The 10,674-nt window shown below is 29.5% G+C and overlaps 1 protein-coding gene across 3 annotated transcripts in view; it reads right to left on the reverse strand.

Annotated features, from left to right (window-relative positions):
- LOC111681675 (protein abrupt) overlaps positions 1-7,665 on the reverse strand; it is a 103,680-nt gene extending 96,015 nt beyond the window's left edge. Inside the window, exon 1 of one of the 3 annotated variants that reach the window (XM_023443559.2) lies at positions 6,983-7,414. The gene's annotated coding sequence lies outside the window, so the exon portion shown is untranslated. Of the gene's footprint in view, positions 1-6,982 lie in introns of all 3 variants that reach the window. The other 2 variants (XM_023443560.2, XM_046946604.1) reach the window with 2 other exon arrangements.
- Between the last annotated feature and the right edge of the window lie 3,009 nt (positions 7,666-10,674).

Consider the following 10,674-nt stretch of genomic DNA (forward strand, 5'->3'; position numbering starts at 1 on the left):
AACTAGAACTGAACTAGAACTGAACTAGAACTGAACTAGAACTGAACTAGAACTGAACTAGAAATGAACTAGAACTGAACTAGAACTGAACTAGAACTGAACTAGTACCGAACTAGAATTGAACTAGAACTAAACTGGAACTGAAGTAGAACAAAACTAGATATAGAAAATCAACTATCTCTTAATATGAATTTGATTTTGGAAAAACCTTCCTATAAATAAATCTATTTAATCAAAAACATTTTAGTATTTTTAAAGGACTTTACAGACTAACCTCTTTTAATCCTTAATATTAAAACTATCCTTTTGTAATAACAATAAAAATAATAAAAAAAAACGAAAGAAAGAAATAATAGTTATCATGTACTAATATGTTAATTTCTGTATTTAAAAATTAAAATACACAAACACCAATAGTTTTGACACACAAAACAAACATTACCCTGCAGTTCGGAATAACCCTTAAAGCCAAATGAGCGAACACTTCACTTCGAGTACATAGAACTTTAGGAGGACTCGTATATTATATGCAAGATGGTGAAAAATCGAAAGTAGCAATTGACTACTCTTACGATTACTAGAAGTGAATTAATGCTACTCAAATGAATAGTAACCGCATTCAAATATACAAAACTGGTGGGTTTTACAAAACACACGGTTATATGCAGACAAGTGACAATAAGTGATAAAAGGTGCCAGGGTTACAAGTCAACGCTTTTCGTTCCTTTTTGTCATGAGTGTTGTTGTTATTATTGCTACTATTATTGTTGTTGAAAGATTATTAAAATTTTTTTGTTGTTGCTTTAGTGTTAGTTATTAAACAGAGGGGGCTGGGGTGGTAAGTCTCACTGGTTGTTTAGCTGGTAGTTCGGTTAATTTTCATTAGATGTTTATTACCGTAAAAATTATGTTTATGTTAATTGTTGTATTGTACAAATAAGTATTACTACTAGTTGTAGAGGTCGTTTTATGATTATTTTTTTTTTCGTTGCCCCGTTAATATGAGTCAAATTGTTTTCGTGTAAAATTGTTATGAGTATGTGTGTGAGTGTATTTGATTGTATGTAAATTGTATGTGGGGATACAATAATACATTCACATACTGGGTTTTTAATATAGCTTTTGTTATTATAATTGATATAACTAGTTGTCATGCAAACATCAAGTAACAAGTTTAACTAACCCTAATAATAAACAATATACTTATTCATAGAAACATACACACATACATGCATAGTTTGGACGACTGTAGCTTTTGCCCGAAAGTATGTGTAAACAGTGGTCGAGAGAATGGAATTGATTGAATTTTTTTGAGGAACGACTTTCGGATTTGAAGTAATCTAGAAGTGATCTTGAACTAAACTAGAACAGAACTAGAAAATAACTAGAACTGAACTAGAACTAGAACAGAACTAGAACAGAACTAGAACAGAACTAGAACAGAACTAGAACAGAACTAGAACTGAACTAGAACTGAACTAGAACAGAACTAGAACAGAACTAGAACAGAACTAGAACAGAACTAGAACAGAACTAAAAAAGAACTAGAACAGAACTAGAACAGAACTAGAACGGAACTAGAACAGAACTAGAACAGAACTAGAACAGAACTAGAACAGAACTAGAACAGAACTAAAACAGAACTAGAACAGAACTAGAGCAGGACTGGAACAGAACTAGAACTAGAATTGAACTAGAACTGAACTAGAACTGAACTAGAACTGAACTAGAACTGAACTAGAACTGAACTAGAACTGAACTAGAACTGAACTAGAACTGAACTAGAACTGAACTAGAACTGAACTAGAACTGAACTAGAACTGAACTAGAACTGAACTAGAACTGAACTAGAACTGAACTAGAACTGAACTAGAACTGAACTAGAACTGAACTAGAACTGAACTAGAACTGGAACTAGAACTAAACTAAAACCGAATTAGAACTATGTTACTTATTTTCAATTCATTTTGATGTTAGGTGGGCCAATTGAGTAATTTTTTCTTAACTATTTCATTTGCATTTTTTAAATTTAACTGCTTGTACCTTTTTTAATTTGAATTAATTGTTAGTCTAACAATGTTAGAATGTTTTTTTCTAATTCTACTTTTATTTCTTTGTTAAGACTGCAACTGCTGCTGTTTTTTTATCATAAAATGTGTATATGTTTCATCATGTTGTAATTTGTAGTTGTAATTTTTATTACTATTTTAAAGGAATAATTCACAAAAAATATAAACAATACGTGTAATTATTATACGTTTAATAAATTTCCTAAGAAACTCATAAATATTTTTCAGTTTTAGTTAAATGTTATTTTTTTTGTTATCCTTATCCTTATAATTATCCTTTTTTTGAATTATTTACATATTTGGTCATATTGTTTGTATTTTAATAGCGGAAAAGTGAAAACATTTAACCCCTTTTTGTGAGCTAAGCATGTATAAGAGACTAAACGCTAACAATTGTTATTTTTTTTGTTAGATAACAGCATTAGGGGCTGTAATTTAAACTACACTCGAAAAAAAGTTTAAAAAGTTATTAAGAGGAGTTGTATTAACCACTAACATAATGTGAAGTTTGTTTCTTTTTTTTCGTAGTAAAGGTTTTAACATTGAGAAGAAAAATTTATTTAAGCAGCTGTTGTATTACATATGTATTACAACTTTTACTTGACTGTAAAGGACAATTTTGTTTGTACATTTTTCCTGAGTGTTTTCATAAATGTGCTGTTTCTTGGCTTCCTTGTTGAATACTTATTTTTTTATTCTTTTCATTTTATTGTATTTTATGACCATTTCGCATATTCGCTTAAATATTTTTATTATTTAAACGTGATTTTATCTAAAGGCAACAAATGCAAAAAATGTAAATAATAAAAATTGTTTGTTTTGTTTCAACAAAATTAAAGAATATGTTCACCTGTTCACCCTATTACTAATAGAATTTCTAATAGTTATATTATGACAAAGTGTGGCTTTCATTCCTGGTTCTTTCAAGTTTGTTCTACTTACGTTTTTAGTTTAGTTTTAATTAAAATCATTCAATTGATGGAATATTTACCTGTAAAGAAAAATATAAATAAGTTAAATATCTTGAAAATAGATTGGTAGTTAAAAGGGGCTTTAAACCCCAGAGGGCATTAAGCCTTATTTCTGTGATACATAATTTTTATTAATTTTTAAAGTTTTTAGGGCCTAGAGACAAAATGTTTCTGCTTTGATATACTTAACTTAAAACCGGACATGGTTTCTAAACCCCTGGGGTATTATAACCACAACACAGTTTAAAACTATATAGTAAGATTTTTTTGCATAATCATAGTGCCACCAGGATTTTTTACTATCTCATGGATTTGTGTAAAGGTTATCTGCAAGAAAGCAACCTGGAGGGTTCATAAACCATTCTGATTTTTCCAGATTTCTGGATTTCATTTAATGTCTGTCAGACTTGAGTAAAAAATGTCCTAAAGTTTTAAGAAGAATAGAGAAACCCCCTTACAAAATTAAAAAAAATCCTTAAGAACAAACCTCTCAAATTCTCATCTACACTTTTCAATTTATTTTAAAAATGCAATTTTTTCCAACAATGGTTTCCTTTGCCCACAAAATCATTAAAATATTAAAAGCTAAAATAAATCTGTAGAAAATGTTAAGATATAAATTTAACATTTATTAAATAAAACTAAAAAAAAACAAATAAAAAAACGTTAAGGACTGAAACACCACAGGATTAACACGCAAAAAAAGTTGAAGTAAAACAAAGAATTTATACACATTACTTAGTTGGACAGACGGACTGACTGACAGACGGACGGATGGACAGACAAACCTGTACAAATAATAAAACATTTCGGCGACACGTTATAGTGCAGCAAACACACAGTACAATGAATTAAAGTCACTTAAGGTGACACATACATACTCTAAATATACATACATACTATGTATATATGTATAAAGTTTTGGACAGACAGACAGACAAAACATTACCGAAATAAAAGAAAATGAATCCAGCCAGCTTGTTAATCAAAGGCCATTAACCATTAACAACAACAGCACTGGGCGAAAATACTCTTATAAAAATAATAAAAAAATGTATTTCAAACTGAAGTTAAGTAAGAAGGAAGTATTGAACTTTCAACATTACTTACATCTACATGTATGTATATAATAAATTCAATTCTGGTTAAGAATAACAATAATAATGCGAGTTTTTATTACTTTAAATTAAGTTTAAGTAAAAGGTGTGTCAATGCAATACTTGGTCGACGTTGTCGACGTCGTCGCTGCTGCTCCTGATTCCACTATTCATTTCCATCATCAGCAATATATACAACTCATCTTCGGGTACTTAGCTACCCAATGGAAAATCTGCAAGACTGATTTTTTACTCTTGGGTAATAACACGATCTTTTTAAATCTATCCCAGTTTCTCTCTCATTCTTAGAGAGGTGTTAAAGGTTCCAGTTTTGTTTAAACAGAAAGCGTTTTGTTCGGTAGATGTATGGTTTATGCCAGATAAAGGCCAAGAACTCTCCCTCATTTTTTACACTTTGTCGATGACTGGCTAAGACTTGACAAGAGAGTACCTATGTACTCTCTTTGTCCAGCTTTGAGACGAGCAAGAAGTTGTCTTGGTCATTTCCACTACCAGCTAAAGTCCGCTTGAGGCCAGAGTTAGGCAAATAGGTCATTAACTTATTTTTCACTTTTGGTTGATGTCTGGTTTAGGCCAGAAATAGGTGAAGATCTCTGGGTTAGGCAAAGAGCTATCTTGTTTAGTTCTTACTTCTTGTTGGTGCTTGGGTTCTCTCTACTCTTTCATTCGATAGCTACTTTAGATTGTTCCAATCCTCTTCATTATCCTAACGTCTTTGAAAAAATCTCAAATTCCCATTGGGCCCTACAACCAAAGGGATCGTTAACTTTTTTTTACACTCTGTTGATATCTGATTTAGGCCAAAAATTTATCTGGTTTAGGCAAAAAGCTCTCTTGTTTAGTTCTTACTTCCTGTTATTGCTTGGTTTCTCTCTACACTCTCATTCGATAGCTACTTTAAACTGTTCCAATCTTCCTCATTATCCTATAGTCACATCTCAATTTCCCATTGGGTCTTACAAGCAAGTATGTGTATATACATAAGAAAAAAAGTGCTAAAGGACTTATAAATAAAAATTAACCATAACCAGCAGTAATAACAACTACAAACAGGCCAAACCAATGAATGTATATGGTAGACTGAGTAAAAAATAAAGGAATAAATGAAACGAAATGTAATCGTCATCATATTGTTATAAAAGGTGATTTTATGGTTATACAACAACAACAAATATAAACATACATTGTTGTTATAGTTGTTGTAATTAATGGCAAACAATTACACACAAAATCAACTATACAATAATAACAACATGAAAGGAATAAGAATGAAAAAAAACAAAATCACATAAAAAACTGGATAAAATAAACTTAAGTAAAGTTAAAATTAATATTGAAGTTAAAATTAAAAGACAATTGTAAAATACACTGAAACAAAGAAAAATTTAACAAAAATGAGTATTGAAAATTTAATAATTGATTAATGCTTGGGCAAAAACTATTTTTTTAGCTGCTGTTGACTTTTGAAGCAAGCTACGATTTTATAATAAATATTTTCTGAAAGCCTAGTTAGTCATTAACAGATCTTTTTTACACTATTTTTCTATAAAACTAATAGTTTTAACTTGTCACTAATGACAAAAATATTCTGTAAACATTTTTTTTTTGATTTTGACATCTTACTTTTGATAAAGTTTTTATTCTCTATCTACTATATTACTAAGCAATTTACAAATTATTTTAATTTTTTTAATTTGGACTTATTTTTTTAACATGTCACATATGACAAAATTGGCACTTTTTTCATTTTTCTGATTATATACATTAATATTTAAATATTTGTTTTTAATAATGCCTTTTAGTGATTATTAATAATTTTTGTAAAATTTCTTTAAAATTGTCACAAAATTGTCACTTTTTTAATTTTAATGACAACCTAGTCACTTGAATAATATTTGCATATTTATAGTTATTTTAAGCAGAATTATGTTTTTAAGCTAAACAAAAACTATGGAATTTTAATTTTTTTAAGATAAATTTTGTTGTTTTGTCATATATGACATGGTGGAAATTTTGGGAATTTTTAAAAATGTTCTTGTTAAAATTAAAAAAAATGGTAATTTAATAATCACTATTAATGAGTATTTGATTTTTTTGCAGAAATTTGTAATTGTCACAAATTACAAAATTGTCACTTTCTTATTTTAATTTTCTTTTTGCTTACAATGTCTAAAATGTTGATCTAATTATGATTATAAGTAAAATTTATTAAATTTTACTGAATTTATACTTTAACTGAATAAATTTTTCAATTTTAACAAATTTATTTTAAATTGTCACAAATGACAAAATTGTCACTTTTTGATTTTTTTTTTAATTTTTTAACACTTTTTCCTTAACATATGAAAATTTTTAATATTAAAGTGTTTATAAGTAAATTTTGGTTATTTTTAGTGATTTTTTTTAAATTTCTTACAAATGTCAAATTGTCACTTTTTTCATTTTCACAGTTGTGAACACTTTTTGCTTACTACATAAAAATTTTAGTTTAAAAAGAGTTTTTTAGTTAAAATTGGTAAATGTTTTGTTTACATTTGTCACATTTTGACAAAATTATCATATTTTTAATTTTGTAAATTTTTTTAGCAATATTTGCTGGCAAAGTTGATTGGTTTTAATAAAGTTTAGAAGTGAAAATTGTGTAAGTTAATAATAATTTCTAATGACAAAATTGTCTTAGACACTTTTTGACTTCGGAAGAAGGTCAAGTTCAAATATATAAGATTGCAACTCAGTTTGTCATTTCCAAAGTAACAGCCAAATAACTGCGACCTTTTTTTCGCCAGTCTAAATAAATTTATTGATGATTTACATTCATTCTTACCCAAAAACAGAAAACCCGCCAGAAAAATAAGATCTTCAAAACGAAAAATTTTCTTATATTGTATGTGAGGAGTAAGAAATGTGACCAGAAATAAAGAAACAATTTGCAATAAACCTGATACTGGTTAAGAAGTTAAATTTACGCGAAACGAATTCCAGCTGACGCGTTTTAATTAATTACACTCATGTATGCGTAAAAAAGAGAAATATTTCCAATCATTAAACAAAATTTACACAAACACACGAATTACGCACTTGTTTAGTTTTTTATTTATTATTTGAATTTTTATTGAAGACGATAAGAACACGAAGACAACCGAACATCCACTCTCGTTAAAAAGGAATGTGAGACTGAAATGAATACAAGAATGGATATGTAAGAAAAAAAAGAAGTACAAGTCATGTTAAGGTGGTATGAAGAACAAGTATGTGTGTATGTATGTATGTTTGTTAGTTTAGTTTTAGTTGTATGAATGAGTAAGTACTGTGTGTGTATGTATGTATGATGTTGTATTCCTTAGGAAATGTTTGTTGTTGTTGCTGCTGTTTAACCACTTGGGAGGAATTAATACCTACTTAAAGATCATTGTGGTTGTTCAAAACTGTTTTGGAATCAATTCGTTTTTTCTCTTTACTTTGTTGTTGTTTTTGTTTTACATACATAAGTTATCTTTAGTTTTTTTGTTGTTGTCGTTTTCTGCTGTTTGAATTTGATTTGTTTTTATTTTTTTTTTTTTATATAAATGATGATGCTGAATGATGTTGTTGATTTTTTTTATTTTAATTCTTCTCTTTTAGCTTTACTTGAGCTCTCTTCTTTTCATACATTTTTTTTTATTTATTTCATTTTAATGAGTAAGTAGTGTTCTTGTAATTGAACGTGATTCACCAAAATAAAAGAAATTATTGGATTTTTTGTTTGTTGTTGTCGTTGTTTATATAATGTGTGAGTGTTTTTGTGCAATTTCTGCATTTTGTAGAGTATTTTTTTATTCATTTCAATTAAATTTTTTGTTTATTATTTGTATTAATTTTAGTGTGATTTTTTTTCTGTGCAAAAATTTAAATTATAATTCTGAGAATTTCATTTAATAAAAAATTAATGCAGTTATTGAACGTGTTAAAAGTAACGTTGTGATTTGTTTGCTGGATTAAGTTTAGTTTTTAATTGAAACAAAAATATTTAAAAAAGATAAATTACCTTACTGCGACCAGTAAATTAACACAAATTAATAAAATTCGCAGAATATATCATGATATATTTCAACAAGTAACAATAGGGTTCATCCTTGAATCAAAAAGATTACTGGCAACAAATTTCATCGTTTTGTTTTCTAACTTACGAATTTTATTTTGATTACAAGGACAGGCGGATGGACGAAAGACAGACGGATGGACGAAAGACAGACGGAATCAATTTAGAAAATTAGGCTAAAACCCAAATTGAATACTTTGAGATGGGTGTAGGACCTAAATAAACACATATGTAGATTGTTATACGATGCTTGTGGTGAAGGTGTTCCATCGGTTTTAGGTTGTTGTTGTTGTAACAGTTCGACTGTGGCCGATAGTTCTTTCCTGAGGAAAAAACTTTCGGTTGATACAGCTGTCGCTTGTTTGACAATCTTTGGCCGAGTATGACTCGGGTCGTTCCAGAGCGAAGATCCAATTGTCGTGGGAATGCCGGTTTTAGATCGTAAGCTATGGTTTGTCCGATTTAGAATTGATGATCTCTCAGCCTCTAAGATCGCTCAGCCGTGAATCGAAAATAAGTTTGAAGACCATGAATTAATGAAAGCATTACCCCAGGACGATTAGAGTTTGACAAAAGAACGTTTAAAAACATTTGGAACTTAATTAGTTAGTTTGAACGGAGTTTTTTTATACATTAGATCCGAATAGGCCTCTGCCGGGCCTATTGTATGCTGCTTAATCAGTGCATTGGGTGGAAATTTAAGCAACCATTTTCGGTCTACCGCAGGCCACATCTTTGGGAGCTACTCAAGCAGCAAATAAATATGTTCAGGGACAGTAGTTATGATCTAAGTTCAGGGTAATTGAGGCTTTAGGATCTTCGGAGAACATGTCATAATGCTGAATTTTATTTAAACTGAACGATACCAAGAAGCGCATGAGATCGGATTTGAAGCATGTTCAACCAAACGAATAGACACGAATGTTTAAAATTCATGGCACTAAGAATCACATCTATTATAAACTGCTAAAAAGTCTGGCCAGATCTGGCTAGATTTCGAAGGATGCAACTACTGATTCGTTTGAAGCGAGCTTTTGCCGAAAAGCCCACCAGACAAGAAAGTGTAATATTCCAACATGCTAACGCACGATCTCGTGTTGCAAACACTGTTTAAAACTATGTAGGTATTTAGATAGTTTTGCCAATCCACCTTATAGACCAAACCTTGTCGCATTCGATAACATTCGCTTCAAATGTTGCCGAATTTGCAGAACTCTCTATCCCTCTATTGAAGAGCTTCACTTTAGAAAAAGCTATTCACAATTGATTTGATTCGTTATTGTCCTCGAAAAGATAAGCAGTTTTACTGGTGCAGAATCCATATTGTAAGAAAAGATCATAAGTTTTGAAAAATTTCATCCCTGAGCTTTCATTTAAGTGCTTTTTCTTTTTCCTATGTAACGGTTCTAAGGGGACTAAGTGAAATATTTTAATAGGATGCAAGTATACATCCAAATTTCATCAAATTATCTAGAAGCTAAAGACTTTTAGTTTAACTGCATGGACCGTCGAACATCACTTAATCGATACATTAAGGTGTAAGTGCATATATGTGTAGATGATGTGTATAACAGAAATCTGCGCAAACTAGCAATATTCTCCTCTACAAAACCAAGACGAGTATTTGTACAAAATTCTAACTAAATTTTATCCAAATACCTTTAAAAACTGCAATTTATTAATAATTATTGCAGCAGCAAAAAACCACCTACTCTGGCGCTTACACTAAAACACTTACACACATACATACACCAACGCTTTTAAATATCCGGTTCCGGTTAACTTAACCTCTAAATATTATATTGATGAATCTCTGAAACAAATCAAACCACTCGAAAACCAAAACAAAACACAAAACAGCTAGAAAAAGAAAAAATAAAAAACAAATCGAAATTTTACACTCACAACCAAAGCAAAAGCAAATTGAAAAAAAAACACAAACACAAAATTAAATTAAACGCAACTTGCATGAAGAACCACCAACATGTTCGCGTAAAACATGTTGCAAATGGCTAGAGGCTAAAGACAATAATGATGAAAATATATTTGTATGATGATAATGAGTAGAAAAATATTACAAAAAATCCAAAAACAAACTGATTAGATTTGAAAAGAAAAACCAACAGCAACAAATTAAATTGTAGAAAAAATTAGAACCAAAGAGAGGAAAAACATTTTTAAAATAAAAATGCATTTGTATTAAATATTTTGTTGGCTGAAATAAAAAGGTTTGAGTTGGTTTTTGGACTTTATTAGAAAATTATTGGTTAGTGTTGTTGTTGTTGTTGGTTTTTGCATTATGAGTGTCTTAGTTTGGCGAGGCAGGCAGGAGAATGCAACAAAAAATCTATAACAATTAATTTGAAATAATTGAATTAAATGGCTAAATAGAAAGCAACCACGAGCGAAAAATTTTAAAGGAAAACAAATATTGATCA

Source organism: Lucilia cuprina, chromosome 2, assembly GCF_022045245.1.
Source record: "Lucilia cuprina isolate Lc7/37 chromosome 2, ASM2204524v1, whole genome shotgun sequence".
Lineage (NCBI taxonomy): Eukaryota > Metazoa > Arthropoda > Insecta > Diptera > Calliphoridae > Lucilia > Lucilia cuprina.